This window comes from Trachinotus anak, unplaced genomic scaffold, assembly GCF_046630095.1.
Source record: "Trachinotus anak isolate AG129_WGS33_773 ecotype Australia unplaced genomic scaffold, CSIRO_AGI_Tana_v1 ptg000013l, whole genome shotgun sequence".
Classification (NCBI taxonomy): domain Eukaryota; kingdom Metazoa; phylum Chordata; class Actinopteri; order Carangiformes; family Carangidae; genus Trachinotus; species Trachinotus anak.
In genome coordinates, this window is record NW_027273864.1 from 1,316,173 (window position 1) to 1,331,692 (window position 15,520).

The window sequence follows — 15,520 nt, forward strand, 5'->3', positions numbered from 1 at the left end:
AATGTTATTTTGAATAATTATTACTCTTATTAATAAATCCTGTTATAATTTAACTCGTCGTTGTCTGTGATTATTGTGACTATATTTGTGATAACAGCTGGATTCACAACAGTCAGTGCTCGAATTTACCCTTCAATTAACCTTCTGAGACTGTAATCTGAGCCATCAATTTGGTCACTGGTCCCTGGTGACAGGGTGGTGCCCCGAGGTTACTACTTGCAGTTAACATCTATATATATATTGGTGATTATCACTGATAATCGTTAATATTATAAGCCAATAACCAAATTGCCCCTACCTGTGCCCCAACAGGACTAAGCTCTGAGATTTGCTACTCAGTCTTGGGACATTTCTGTCTCTCAGGGACACACAGTGAAGTTTGATTATGGGGCTCTGGGACTGATCATTTCTGTAACTTTCCAATACAGGTGATTCACCAGCTGTGCAGAGGTGAGAACGTAAACATGATGAGTTTGAACATCTCTTTGTAACTCTCTTTTTACGCTGCTGCGCCTGCAACAGCCAGGGCCAGAAGGATTATGTTTTCAGGTTTCCGATCCCATTCTCATGAATGCAATATCACAGTAACGCTTTAACTGAACGTCTTCAAATTTGGCACATACATTCATTTGGTCTCAAGGATAAACTAATTAGGTTTGGTGGTCAAGGGTCAAAGGTCAGGATCTCAGTGACCTCACATTATTGTACATGCAATATATCAGAAAGGGAAGGGAATTTCATTACTTGTAGCACAAACATGGACTCAAGGATGAAAACTGATTAGAATCTGGTCAAAGGTCATCAGTCAAGGTCACTGTGACTTTGAGTTCCAAATTCATAAACTAATTATGACACAATTTAACTGGATAAAAGAAATGATTACATTTTAATATCAAAATGGTCAAAGGTCAACTTCACTGTGATGTCATAATTTTCTGCAAAAGCACCTCTGGCCATTACACATGCAACACTATTGTGTGGCATTATCCCTGTTTTTATATGATATGACAGCTTGTTTACATATCTGTATGGACCACTTCTTTCCCAGTATAACGCTTTGACCCCAGACCACTTCGTCTATGATGACTTGTTTCTAAGTGTATAACTTTTCACAAAATCATTATTCCAATGTGCTACAAAAAATACTAGAATAGAATCAACAAGCCAGAAACCAGTAAAAACAGAGAAAACACGAAATGACCATCACATCTTTTAGAGATGTGTGTTCAAAGCTCATCATATGGCTTGGCCTATTGTAACACTGTACAATAAAAGTTTCATAGTGCATTTTGGATGGAGTGCAGGTCAGACTGCATGGCATCTCCAGCTCCTGTCGAGATTTATTTCTCTCCAAACTCTGAGACCTCTCAGCTCTCCAAGTGTTTGCTGCAATCTTGTCATGAGAACAAGACACCTAAGCCACTTAAAATAGGAAAGAAAGATTTTTAGTTTTAATTTCCTACAGTCCTAGCATGCATTAGGGTGGATGGAGGGTCCATTACAGAACAAACATGTAGATAGACATGACTTGGTTGCGGATTGGAACAGAGACTGTGCAGTTCACCTGAGCTGGACACTTACTTTGAAAAAGACATACCATATTTTCTGCACCATAGGGCGCACTGGATTATAAGGCGCACTGTCAATGAATGGTCTATTTTCGAACTTTTTTCATATATAAAGTGCACCGGACTATAAGGCGCATTAAGCGAAACAAGACAGTCAGATAAGTCAGTCAAACTTTATTAAACGCGTTCACAATAACTCTCAACATTGTTCAAACGTTAATAAGCGTACTCACAATAACTCCCAACCTTGTTCTGTTGTAACACGTAAAAAAAACACAGTCTGATACCGCTAAATCAAACGTTAGCGTATTCACAATAACTCCTTATAGGTCCTTATACACGCACACTGTAATATTATGGTGAAGCACAGTATGTATTACTCCGCGACGCTCCTGACTATGATAGCCGTAATGCTGCAAGCGGTGCGGCTTTGTAGTTTACCAAAGTCGTACTTAAACATTTTGACAGAGCGCCTTGAGCGCCATGTACCACACAAAATCACTTCGAGGTCAGTAAGCACAACCAGAATTAATCCATATATAAAGCGCTCCGGATTATAAGGCGCACTGTCGTTTTTTGAGAAAATTAAAGGCTTTTAAGTGCGCCTTATAGTCCGGAAAATACGGTACATATAAATGATATAGTCTCAGACTTTTGGACCCCACTGAACATTTATTATCTAGGTAAGGTATCAGCATCCTGTCACCTCACATCAAACAGGGTCTCATCTTTGGTTTTGACTCCAACAGGACATGTCTACATGTCTACATCTAAATCTCATGACATGATGCTGATCCAGTGTACATCACAACAGTATCAGTTTCACTGTGGACTATACTATAGTAGTTGTTTCATGACTCATACATGTAAAGTATATGGTTAGGTCTGATCTAGAAAGGTGCTTGCAAGTAATCAAAACCCTACCCCTTTAACATCCACCATCAACTGGTATAAGTAACTTGAAAACAGGTAACCAGCAGGTTAACTTTAGACAATAGCCTTTCTTGGTCCCACCCCCTCATCTCTGATCATGAGCTTGGAATGAGATCACAGATACAAGCGCCTAAAATGACTTTCCTCCACAGGGGTTGCTGGGCTCTGATTTAGAGCTAGGGTAAGGAGCTCCAACATCTGGAGCTTGGAGCAGAGCTGCTTCTCTTTCAAGTTGAAAGGAGCCATTTTAGGTGGTTTTGGAATTTGATAAGGATGCCTCCTCTCCATTGGAGGTCTTGTGGGTTGTGGGCATGTCCAACTTGAAGGAGACCTGAGGATAGAAACAGAACACACTGGAAAGATTATATAACTCATCTGTAGAGTAGCTGGGCTGCCTTGCTTAAACGGCTGCCGCTGCGATCCAGTCCCAGACAATCAGAAGGAAATGGATGGATTGATGATAATAATTATAATTGCCCATTAACCTAAACTCAATAACACATAATAAATAACAAAATGAAAGTGTTTTTAGAAATTTTTGAAAATTAGTTAAAAATCAAAAACTGAAATCTCTCATTTACAACTACAAAGTATTTACACTCTTAGCTGTAGCTCATTTGCTTTGTGTTTTCTTTCATTTCTCCTGAGATGTGCCTAGAAGTTAAATCATTTTATTTGTATAGCGTCAATTCACAACAGAAGGCACTTTGCAAAAATATAGGTCTCGACCAGTGATCGTCAACTGGCAGCCCGCCGAAGCTTCCAATCCAGCCTGCGATTGAATTCCGAAATAGTGAGGAGGAAAAAGAAAATCTCTTGTGGTATTTAGGGTATTCTTTAAAAAAAAATAAAATATCCCCACTATTAAAGCAACCCAAAAAGCAAGTGAGATGGAGTTCTCCTCCTTCATCTTCTCTGTGAAGTTGCCACAGCAGCCTCCTTGACAACAAATCTTTTTTTTTTTTTTTTTTAGATATTTTTTGGGCATTTTTAGCCTTTATTGACAGGACAGTAGAGAGTGACAGGAAAAGGACAGAGAGAGGGGGAATGACACGCAGGAAAGAGTCGGGCCGGTCGGGAGTCGAACCGGCACTCAGCTACTAAGAGCATCCGCTCATGTGGTATGCGCCCTAACCACTCCACCATCAGGCCACCCCATTTGACAACAAATCTGCCTGGAACCAATCAAGTTTGTTCCAAAACGCATCAATTTTTTCCAGTGATGGACATGACAGCCCCACAAATTTCAAGGCAAAATATCTCTATCATCCCTGGTGGCAGGCAGCGGTATAGGTGATAGGAGCCTGACTGATAAAGGCTAAAAATTTACATCAATTTTGTAAGAAAATTAAAATATCAAAACAACAATACATTAATGAGGCCAAAATGTAAATCTTATTTAATTTTATTTTAAAGTCTGGCCCCCACAGTATCTGCCGAGAAAGATTCTGGCCCTTCCACAAATGTAGTTGATGACCCCTGGTCTAGACATTCTCTTAATAGTATCAAACTTGATTGGAGTCCACCTGTGGGAAATTGAATGACTAGACATAGTTTGGAAAGGCAAACAATTGTGTATATAAGGTCCCACAATTCACATTGCATGACAGGTGGTAGACCAAGCCATGAATCCAAAGAACTCTCTGTAGGCATCAACAACACAAACCATTTCTAAAGCTTTGAGTGTTGCCAGGAGCATGGAAGACTTTTAAAACCACCAGGACTCTTCCTAGAGTTGGCTGTCTGGCCAGACTGAGTAAGAAGGGCTTTGGTCAAGGAGATGACAGTGAATCCAACGGTCACTCTAACAGAGCTTCACAAGTCCTGTGGAGAGATCGAGAACCTGCCTTAAAAGGATTCGCAGAGCATGAGGAAACTGAACTCTCTCAGCAGAACTCCAAGCACCGTGACTGGCAAACACCAACCACTGCTTAACATCTGGCTTTTAGTGGCAGCGAGACAGGTCAGAACTGAGGTAAGGAGGAATCCAGTTACATGTAACCTAAGCCTGGGGCAACAGTCACCTCTCAGCACAATAGTCAAGACAACACTTGAGTAGCTTCAGGGCAAGTCTCTGACTGTCTTGAGAGGCCCAGCCAAAGTCTAGACCTAGACCCCGTAGAAAATCTGGACTGACCTGAATATGGCAGTTCACAGACTTCTACAAAGGTCTTTTACAAAATAATGAGGGAAGAGTCTGAATACTTTTGTAAATTAAAGATTTATTTTTTGATTCTTAATAAATTAGCAAAAATTCAAAAAAATTGTTTTCACTTTATGGTTTATTATACGTGAATTGATGGACAAAAAAAATTTAATCATGTAATCTTAAATCCTAAATTTTTCACTCTATCAGCAGAAGAACTAACTAGTGGTATTCTTCTTGCAGTGGAAATCAAACATTGCTGCAGAAGTTCAACACTGTTGCAGAAGTTTCCATGAATGTGTTGGACTTTTAGGTTTCTTTGTTTTCACCTTCTGTCTAGTTCATCCCAAGCACTGGTAAAGGTAAACATGCAAGGATACATTCATGAATGTATGAGAATATTTATTTGAATAAGCAAGAACCTCAACAGGTTTTAAAAAGTAAAACATATCTGTATGCAAATAATAGCAACCTTTGACTCCAGCCCTTGAACATTTGCATTCCTCTTCTATGTTCCACACTAAAAATAATCAAGTACTACAGGAAGGAACATTACAAAAAAAAAAACTCCACTTTATGACTTTCACAATCGTATACCTGATTTGATTTGAAAGTAAACAAAGCATTCCCCTGATTGAGAACCTAAGTCTATCTGATCTAAATGCTTTTTATTATTAAACTGTACCACCTATTTTTCATTGTGGCAAAGCGGTCAATCACTTGACTGCAACTCACTTTGGAAAATTGTTCCCTTTCAACTGACAAGACAGCATGGTGGTGAAGCCTGTCTTGTCCCATTGTGGACCCCAGCCAAGAGTGGGGCTGTTGGGGCACAGGTAGGAGCAATTTGGTTATTGGCTTATCATATTAATGATTATCAGTGATAATCACCAATATATATATAAATGTTTACTACAAGTAGTAACCTCGGGGCACCACCCTGTCACCAGGGACCAATGACCAAATTGATGGCTCAGAATGCAGTCTCAGAAGGTTGGTTGAAGGGTAAATTCGAGCACTGACTGTTGTGAATCCAGCTGTTATCACAAATATAGTCACAATAATCACAGACAACGACTAGTTAAATTATAACAGGATTTATTAATAAGAGTAATAATTATTCAACATAACATCACTTAATATTAAACCGATTATAATTCAACTATAACTAAAACAAACATTGGTTACTAACCAGATGATTACAGGCAAAACACATATGTACAACCGTGTGTGTGTGTGTGTGTGTGTGTGTGTGAGAGAAAAGATGCCGACGGAGTCACGTGAGTGACGTGTCAGTAGGAACCAAGATGGCGGCAGAGTGAGGTACTCGCTAGAGCCAAGATGGCGGCTGGCCGCAGAGCGTGAGTGGCGTGAACACGAGAACAAAGGGAACAAGGGAGGGGCCTTGAGCCTCACGTGTATGACGCGATCACACTCTCGGGCCTGAATGAGAGAGAGATGTGGATGAGGTGCGTGATTGGGAGGAAAGAGGGAGAATAGAGGTGAAGAGAGGAAAGAGTCCACAAGAGATCGTCACCACAGTTAATAATCACCACAACATCACTACACAATAACGGAGCCAGAGAACCGAGCTCGTCTGGTCGGATATTGGTCCTTTAACTAGTGATATTTGGCTTATTAAGCTGATCACAGTGACCGATCTAAACAACAGGATCTGCAGCACTTATCAGTCAGATAGCAACAATACAACAGCTACACTAACTGTGTCTCTGCCCAGACATCAGCCTCTTACTGTGAGCGGCTCCGGTCCTCCGGAGTCAGAACAGAAAGTCTCTGGGTCTCCACAGCTCGGTCCTCGGCCGGAGCTCGGTCCTCGGCCGGAGCTCGGTCCTCGGCCGGAGCTCGGTCCTCGGCTGGAGCTCGGCGGGTCGTGTCTCTCTCCTGGCGGTGACAGTGATGAGTTCCTCGGCGGCAGCGGGAAGATCACAGATGAGAGACGGTGAACTTTGTTCGTCTTTAACAAAGTCGGCGCTCGTCCTCACAGGACGTGAAATCAGCTGATTGCACAGCGATCTACGTCGGATCCGAGAAGAAGAGAAACACAGCATCTGTGCTCGGCCCGCGAGTTGCAGACTGTGACCTGGGCTTGAAGAAGTTGTGGAAAAAGGTCAGATGTTTGCAGATTGCTCCCTTTCAGCAGCCGAGTCGCGGAGAGAGCTGGAGGAGCTCTCTACTGTACCTGGTGCACGGGAATAAGCGCAGGAGGAGGAGGAGGGTCGCAGCGCAGCTTTTATCACCTGAGTGACGTCACCGGGGATCCCTGCTGGGAATGCCTGGCCGCGGCCAATGCCGTTTTCTTTCAAACTCCAATTTTACACATAGGTGTGAATTGTGGGGGTGGTTTTGGCCCATAGCCTGGAGGGAAATGTAGTTCACCCCAGGAGGCATGGCTTGAGACTCAGGCTTTTGAGGAAATGTAGGCCTCTCCATTGTTCTTCTCAGAACTCATGGCTTGAGATCCCAACAGGGCCATCTCAACACACTGAATGACCTTCATAACTACAGTTATTCACTGGGATTGTAATCTTTTCATACTTGTGTGGATTGTCTGGAATTTGATGTGAATTCATTGATGTTAATGTTATCGCAAACCATTTGCCACAGCAACTAGTGGGTAGCACCGTTGGGAAGCTCAAGTCGTGTAGTCTCATGTGATATATGTATGTATGTATATCATGTGATGAGTATTCCGCCAGCAATTTAATAGAGACGAATAGGTGCGATTTGGACATACTGGTTGTATATGGTTATTCCACATTACCAAAGGCATTATTTTTAAATGTGATCAGGAAATTTTACTGGGGCACAGCAGATATATACTGGGGCATGTGCCCCAGTAAAATGGGTCTGGTGTATATATATTCACACACACACAGATTTACACCTGATCTGTGCAGCCTCGACAGGAAGCAGCTCACACGAAATGATGAAGGGTTCTTCTCTAAAAGACATACATATATATATATATATATATATATATATATATATATATATATATATACACACACACACGCACACACACATATAGAAACTTACTTCAAACTTTAATCTGGATGTCAGTAGATTTCCAGTGTCCAGTACTCAAGATTGGGAAACTCTAAATTACAATATATCTCTAATCAGGTGGACCTCAGTAGCAGTAAAAGCTGGTATTATGTGGTATTAATATTTATTTTCCTTTTATTTTCCCATGTACTTTGCATCAGGAATATCTCATCTCACATTTTTACTCCAAACCATCACCTTCTCATCTTTAAAAGCACTCACACAGAGTACTAACACCAGTCAGTCAATAACATTGTCAGTATTCAGGACCACACACACTCTCAGTCTGCTCTCTGCTGTGATGTTATGCACTTGTCTTTTTTGTTTATTTTTCCTCAAAATATATAAGATGAGTTTATGTAAATTCAGCAGTTGAATTTCTTCACACACTTGGCAGATTAAGTCAGTTTGAAAACATCGGTTTAAAAAAGTTGCTCTTTTGTCAGTGGGAAAAAGTTTGATGGCAAGATCTCATATCACACTCAGAAATTCAATCAAGATTAGTGTAAGCCTCCTATAAGCTTCAGTAATTAGTGCTCTTCCAAGCAAGGCAAGCTTACCATTCAGCTAAATATGGGCTGCTGCACCAGGCTTAAAGTAATTGCCTTACTCTATAAATCTTCATTTCTCTTGCACTTCATGCTCTGCATCCAATTGAATAAGGAATTTAACATTCATATATTGGCACAGTTTTTTTCTGTGTAGCTTTAATCTCAGGGTTTCACGCTATACAAAGAGGAAATGATACTGTTATTTCTAGTTGTGGGAAGAGAAGGCATGGTGAGTTCTCACCTCCCTGTCTAGCCTTGGTGTTGTTTGTTGCAGATGTGCAAACAATGCATAATAATTTGAATTATATTATTATGTGTTTGTATGCTGTCACACATAATTAACACTAAAACAACACAATCCTTGCCAAAAGTCAAATAAAAATGTTTACTGTTTGCTTGGCGGCAACACATGGATCTGAAACAATGCTTCAGAGGTGTTGCCACCTACGGATTAGCTCATAAAAAAAATCATATTTTTTTCGTCCTGTCCCAATATCATTGGCAAGCAGTATGAGTGGTCTGGATGCCTTGTGTTGTTGGGGCAGATTTACTCTGCGAAGGAGGAGTGTGGGATACTCCTGCTATCGCATATTTTAACTTTATTAAGACAACCGGACCGCATCAGGAATGAGAGTGGACAGGAAGAGGAAAACAGAGAGAATATGGGGAAAAAGAAAATGGGAGTGGGGAGACGGGGAAAAACAACAACAACAACACAACAACAGAAAAACAACCACAGTAACAATAACAATAGCTAACAATATCCACATTTATGGTTACTCTATAGTCCTTAACCATTAGATGCTCCGTATGTGTATTTGTGTATATGTGTATATGTGTGTGTGTGTGTGTGTGTGTGTATGAGGGAAGGGGTAGGTGTGTGTGTATGTATGTGTATGTGTTCATGTGTCTATGTGTGTGGTGATTTGTCATTGGATGTGGTGGGTAATTTGATGTGGGGGCTGCAGTAACACCACCCCCCAGACCAAAGGCACAGGTGGCCAGAAACCAGGCCATCGAGACTCCCAGCCACCCCCAGAGGTGCAGTTAATTAATGATACAAAAATGATGACAAGAATTCAATCATAATGATTAAATTATTTGATAATATTTCTGTCCTCTGATGCCAACACATAGACTGCAGAGGGATTATCTCTGTTTTTCATAAATGAAATGACTTGAATTAATTATGTTGACTGGCATTTTTGGCCCCTAATGCAGCATTACACTTTTAGTCTTGTTTAATTTGTGTCCCCTAGAGGCTGCAGCCCTCACTGTACTGCAAGTTTAAGACCTGGATTTAGCACTAAATATCCTACACAGTCCATTCTCTGGGGGACTTGTGCTCATGACTGTCATGAAATCTACTGAGGTGACGTGTCTTGTTTGCATTTTTTAAGGATTCATCATCTAGAGACTACAAGAGTGGTTAAATTTCAGGCCAATCTTCTGGTTAAAATTTGATATTCTTCGCACACAATTGAAAACTTTCACTTCATCAGTAGCCCTAATGGGAAGGTCATGGGGTCACCAAAAGCATTAGGATTCATCCTCTGGAGACCACATGAAATTCTATGCAATTCTGACCTTGTTATTAGACAAAATCATGTTCAAGCTGTAGATGAAAGTTCCATTTTAAAAGTTTAAACAATTGTAAAACCCAAAGGCAATTTACCTTTTGGAGCTATACTTGTTTTCTTGGGTGAGAAGCAATTACAATACAATACAAAAGTCCACAGAAAGACTGGCCAGTCAACAACTATTATAGGAGTTTTTTTTACCATTACTATAGGGTGCAGATTATGATAGTGGAGTAAAAACAAAACAAATATTTAAAACAATTTTTGCTGGTCCTATAGGTATAGCTGGTTCTATAGCCTACAGTACATCAGAGACTTTTGGTCCAATTGATAGAACAAAGTGAAATAACCTCAGACTGAAAATGGAGCTACTTCGAAAATGAAACCTTTGAATTTACTGCTAAACTTCTGAAAATACTTCTATAGGCAAATTGGAATTATAAATCCTGTCAGCCATGAAAGCCATGCAGTCTATCAGAGTTAACAGGCAGGCTATGGTTGCTATAACCTAGTTTAGACAGGTACAGATGGTGTTGGAAAGATAAATAGTTAATAAGTTATTTCTCCAATATACCATTTTAGCTATATGAAGTTATTTAGCCTATGTATACAGATGTTTTTATTCAGAATCAGAATAATAAATATATTTTTATCTTATTAGGTTTTCACTTAACCTACAGGGAATTTGTCTTTGCAATAGTTAAAATATAGCCTACAGACAGAAAGATAGGCTACTTCAAAACAGTCATAAATATAGAATAGTTCATAGTTCAATAAAAATGCAGGCTATTACCAGCATTTTAGCATAACTTTTTCTGAAATGGTATAGCCACACAAAGCCAATCAGGAAGATTTAGATGGCAACAGAGAGGTCGACAAGTATAAATCAGGCAGACAGTGATCGACAGGAAGAAAACATTGCAGATGGGGGAGATACCTCAGTAGTGTCTTGTGTGCCCCTGACAGCTCCAACAGTTAACTGAACCCTAATACTCAAAGTAATTAAATGGATTAAGTTCAGTAAACTTAATTTAAGAAGAAAAACTTAACATATTTTGAGATCCTGTGGCATAGGTTTTTTTCTTTTTTAAGTTTTTGAATAACAATTTTGTTGACTAAATAAGCAAATAAGCAAGCTCTATTTGAGCTGTAAGATAGTGAATTGACATTTTAAGTCAGAGTAAAGACCAAAGGGATGAATACATTTGGCTGATAAGTGACGTGAAGTGATGGAGTCTCATGATGGTTACCAGAGCTGTGTGGTGGGTGACTGAGGTAGAGAGCAGGGAGACTTCTTGTAGGATGTTGAGGTGTGTGGCCCAGCTGGGAATCCAGAAAGTTGGTGTCCACCCCTAAATCAATGAAGATGGACACAGTGTGTGTGTGTGTGTGTGTGTGGCCATCCAGAAGGAACTGTGTGTAGATTAATGGTTGTGGGGGCATTTCAGAAAGTCAAGCCTGGTACACCAGTGCCCTCCAGATTACTGATGACTTCTTCCTATTACTGGGCAGGAGGCAACAAAGCGGTAGCAGAACATGCTGTGGTGCTTCATGCGATGTTGGTATTCAGGGAGAAACGTTCCCTTCTCAGCTCTATGTGCTTGGAGTCATTGGGGGGTGCATTGGCAGGGGCAAATGGCTGCTTGACTGGCTCTTTGGTGACAGAGGAAAAATTGACTGTTTCATGGGAAAATCTCTCCCTTTTCCTGTTCAACAAGCGCTCTTAGCTCACAGGTTAATTCTTTGACAGTGTAATTACAAACCATGGTAAAAGGCATCCTACAGAGTTCCACTTATTGTCTGTGGACATTGTCTGGAATGCAGTGAAATAGCATGTGTCCTTGCCACCTGCTGAAGCTGTATGATCAAACATCTTCTTACAAATTCAGCAGGCAAGCAAAGGACAAGAGTTGAGCTGAGGAAGTATCAAAAAACAAAAAAAAAGCACAGGTCAAAAAGTCAAAAACATGATCAGGATTAAAACAGGCAGGAAAAGAACAACTAAGGCACATGGCACACAGACAAACTGGCAGAGAGCAAGTGGAAATAGGCCGGTATATATACTGAGGAACTAATGAGGGACCAGGTGAGTGGGGATAGGGGGGCAGATTGTGTGATTGTATTGACAGGAAAGGCAGGCAAGTGTGAGTGACAGGGCCTGAAATGACAGCAGAATTAGAACATGTGTGAACAAACATCTTGACTGAATGAATGAACGGATTAATTAGTAGTAGACAGAGACTCAAAGCCATGACATCCATCGTCAATGAAGACTTCTTTGAGAAACACTGAAGCCAAGGCAGCATTTGTTGTCTGCGCTGTACTGAGTGACTCAGCATTAGTTGTGTCAGATTTCTAAAGAAGACACAAAGAGGTATGGATACAAGGATTTGTAAGTGTTCTGTTTACCTAGGGATTTAATTAAACCACAAGAACAGATGAAAACTGCACTAAGATATCTGGACAAACAAAGCAACAAACACTGGTTAGACAAAAACTGCTCTTGGCCAAAACCTGCTCAGCTTAAACAAACCTCAATTGACAATAAGTGTTTTAAGAAAATAAGTACAAAATACATTGTATAAAAGATGAAAAAAGTTCCAAAATGAGTGAAAAAAAGCTTTAAAGACTAGATGAGCTAGTTAATATGGTTACATGGATTAGTTTTTTTTTTTCACCTCTCAGCACCATTTCAGCTGCAAGTGTGCCCAGGGCAGTGTGAATGGCAGAAGAGCTGTGTGAGGGGGCTGTAATCAAGGCATTACTGAAGAGGATTCTACTTGGGGTTCAGAGAACCCTTCAGGCCTGATGGGAGCTACAAGGCCATTTTATATTATCTGCTTATCCAAAGCCTAATACCAGAGGGTGAATTATATAATGACAATTTGGGGGGTCAACTTCTTCTCCAAGGCGAAAGGAAACCTAGGCATGTTACAGTGATTACAGCACCTTGCTTGTTTACCTAAAGCTGTCAAGTAAATGTTGTGTACCATTGTCACAAAATATTATTATTATTAATATTACTATTATCAATAATAACAATAATACTACTACTAATAATAAAATCTATATTGATTTCAAAATGTATCTGTACAACATCTAATCCTCCATTGTCTCACTGCTCATGACTGAGCACCAGTGTTTGCTAACATTAGATAATGCATGCCATGTCTTATATTGTTCATGAAATGTCAAGAAATGTCATGAAATGAAAGGCCACATTTTTCAATTCATAAAAACTCTGAAAGTAAGAAAGTAACATGTATTAAACAAGCATCCATTTACCTACAGTGTCTGCACGACACACCTGAGCAGAGACTTGAGGACGCAAGTCACTGCTGGGAGTGCAGCAGGCAGATGAGATGTTGAACCAAAAAAGCTAATCTGTGATCATCAGGTCATGTCCATACTAATGGGAATATACATTTGAATACATCACTCATGCATCAGATGGCTTCTACTGATGTTATTGTTTTCAGATCACTTCACGAAAGCTCACTGTCCACACAGAAAAACCAACACACTGAAGACAATTAATTTTTGTTAGGAAAAAACAAAATAGTGAATTAACACCAGTGTACGGTCCAGCATTTGCTGAATGGATTTAAGTTTGAGAGACATGTTTGAAAACTGTCTGTAGAGTTGATCTGCATACTGTCCCCTTTAAATTCCTCTGTCATTAGAGTACCATAGTTATGGTATGTGGATATAATGGACAATCAGAATCAGAAGAGGCAAATTCACCCATTCATCACAATGAATAGAATTATCCATTAGCGACATTAATAACACCAGTAATTTGTCTGAAGCTGGAGGAGCAGGGAAAAAGAATCAAAGATGGGGAATGAACTGAGAGTCAAACAGTATTTTTCTGAGCAGGGATGGAGGGTGTAGTGAGTAAAAGTGACTTACCTCCCTCTAAATTGTCGATGCTGTAGTGATTTGTTTGTATTGTGGTGTGGGTGAATTAGTGAGATGCCCATAGATGCTGCCAAACAAGTCCCAGACAGCTGATGTTGAATTCATTTCCTATTCTTTCTGGATGACACAAAGAAAGAGTGATGTCTTTCAGCCTGCCCCATGTCTCCACCTCGAGGTAACATTCTAACTACACAGCTCTGCTCATGTGTTACCACAGGAGCAAACAGACTTTTCAGTGGTGAAAAACAAATATGCCAACTCCTGACTTAAAGTGATACTGTAATCTTTGAAAGAGGAAACAGCGAGATCCTATATAAGAAATGAAACATGCAATCCATCAGCAATAATCACACTTTTTTTCAAGTAAATACACTCAGGGGTTTTGTTGATACAGTTAGAAATGCATCAGTCGATCTGCTGGTGATCAGTTTTCAGTGTGATCGGCTATGATCTGTGACAAGTAGACACACACAACATGCTGTCACCATGCAAGAAGACACAAAGCTTGTAATCAGACTGATCTGATGTAATAGTTAAGAGTTAATGTTTTCTTTTGAACAAACAATTGAATTGTCCATTAAAGAAAAGTCACAAAAATGTAGCTGTCAGTTATAGTTGTTAGAAGGAAATCTGAATCAGCCAAAATCAGAGTCAGTAGGTCCGACTTTTTTTAAATAATCGGAATAGCCAAGAACACTGCAAACACTGCATCTCTGACTACAGCCTTATCTGGTCTGGCATATTTGGTGGCTAATGTTTACTAATGTTAGCAAGGATATATACCTTTTAAACATTAATTAATTTGTTGACTGACTTAACAACTCTTTTGTCCTTGTGCTACTCTGACAAAATGTTCTCACATGTACGTAATCATTTAATGCTTTTGCTTTTTAACACGCCCCACACATGTAGCATCATCTAAAAACTTCTGAGGACGGCAGGACTCAGAGGTGAACACTGTGAAGAGGAGAGCTGAGAGGACAGTTGCCTGTGGTGCTGCTGTGCTGCTGGCCACCTGTTCACATCCCCACAGCTGCACAAACAGTGGTCTATCTGTCAGGTGACAGGTCAGCCAGGAGGATGGGTAAGAGTCCACCCGCATATACTCAGCAAGATGGTCTGCATTGTGTAAAATGCACTACAGAAGCCTGCTTTGTCCAGGTGAGAAGGGACTTGTTGAAGAAGCAAGATGATTTTCAGATTCCAACCTGAGGGTGATAGGCACATTGGTGTATGGTCTGAGATGGGCCAACACCAGTCTCTCCAGAACTTTCATTATGTGGGATGTGAGGGCAACCAGCCTGTAGTCATTGAGGGCAGACAACTTCATTGGCACTGGATCAACAAAATAGTGAAAGAGTAAGAGTCGTCATTTCAATCAACTGAATCATTCAGCAGGATTACTTCAAAGTGTAGGCCAGAAGACACTGTCATGCTCACAGGCTTTAGCTGATATGTTTATACTATCAGCTAAACCAAATTAACAAAAATAAAATAAAATAAATTAAAATAAAATAAAATAAAATGAAATGAAACGAAACAAGATGAAACGAAACAAAATGAAATGAAACTAAATGAAATGAAATGAAATAAAATGTAAAAAATTATGTATATTTTTACACTTGTGCTGTAGACTGTATGTTGTTGGAGCTGCCAAGGGGTTTTTCGGTTGTGTATTCCAGCTGCAGAACAATAACCCTTTTTTTTTTATTATTATCTTCCTCAGAACCAGATTTGTCCTGATACTGAGCTGCT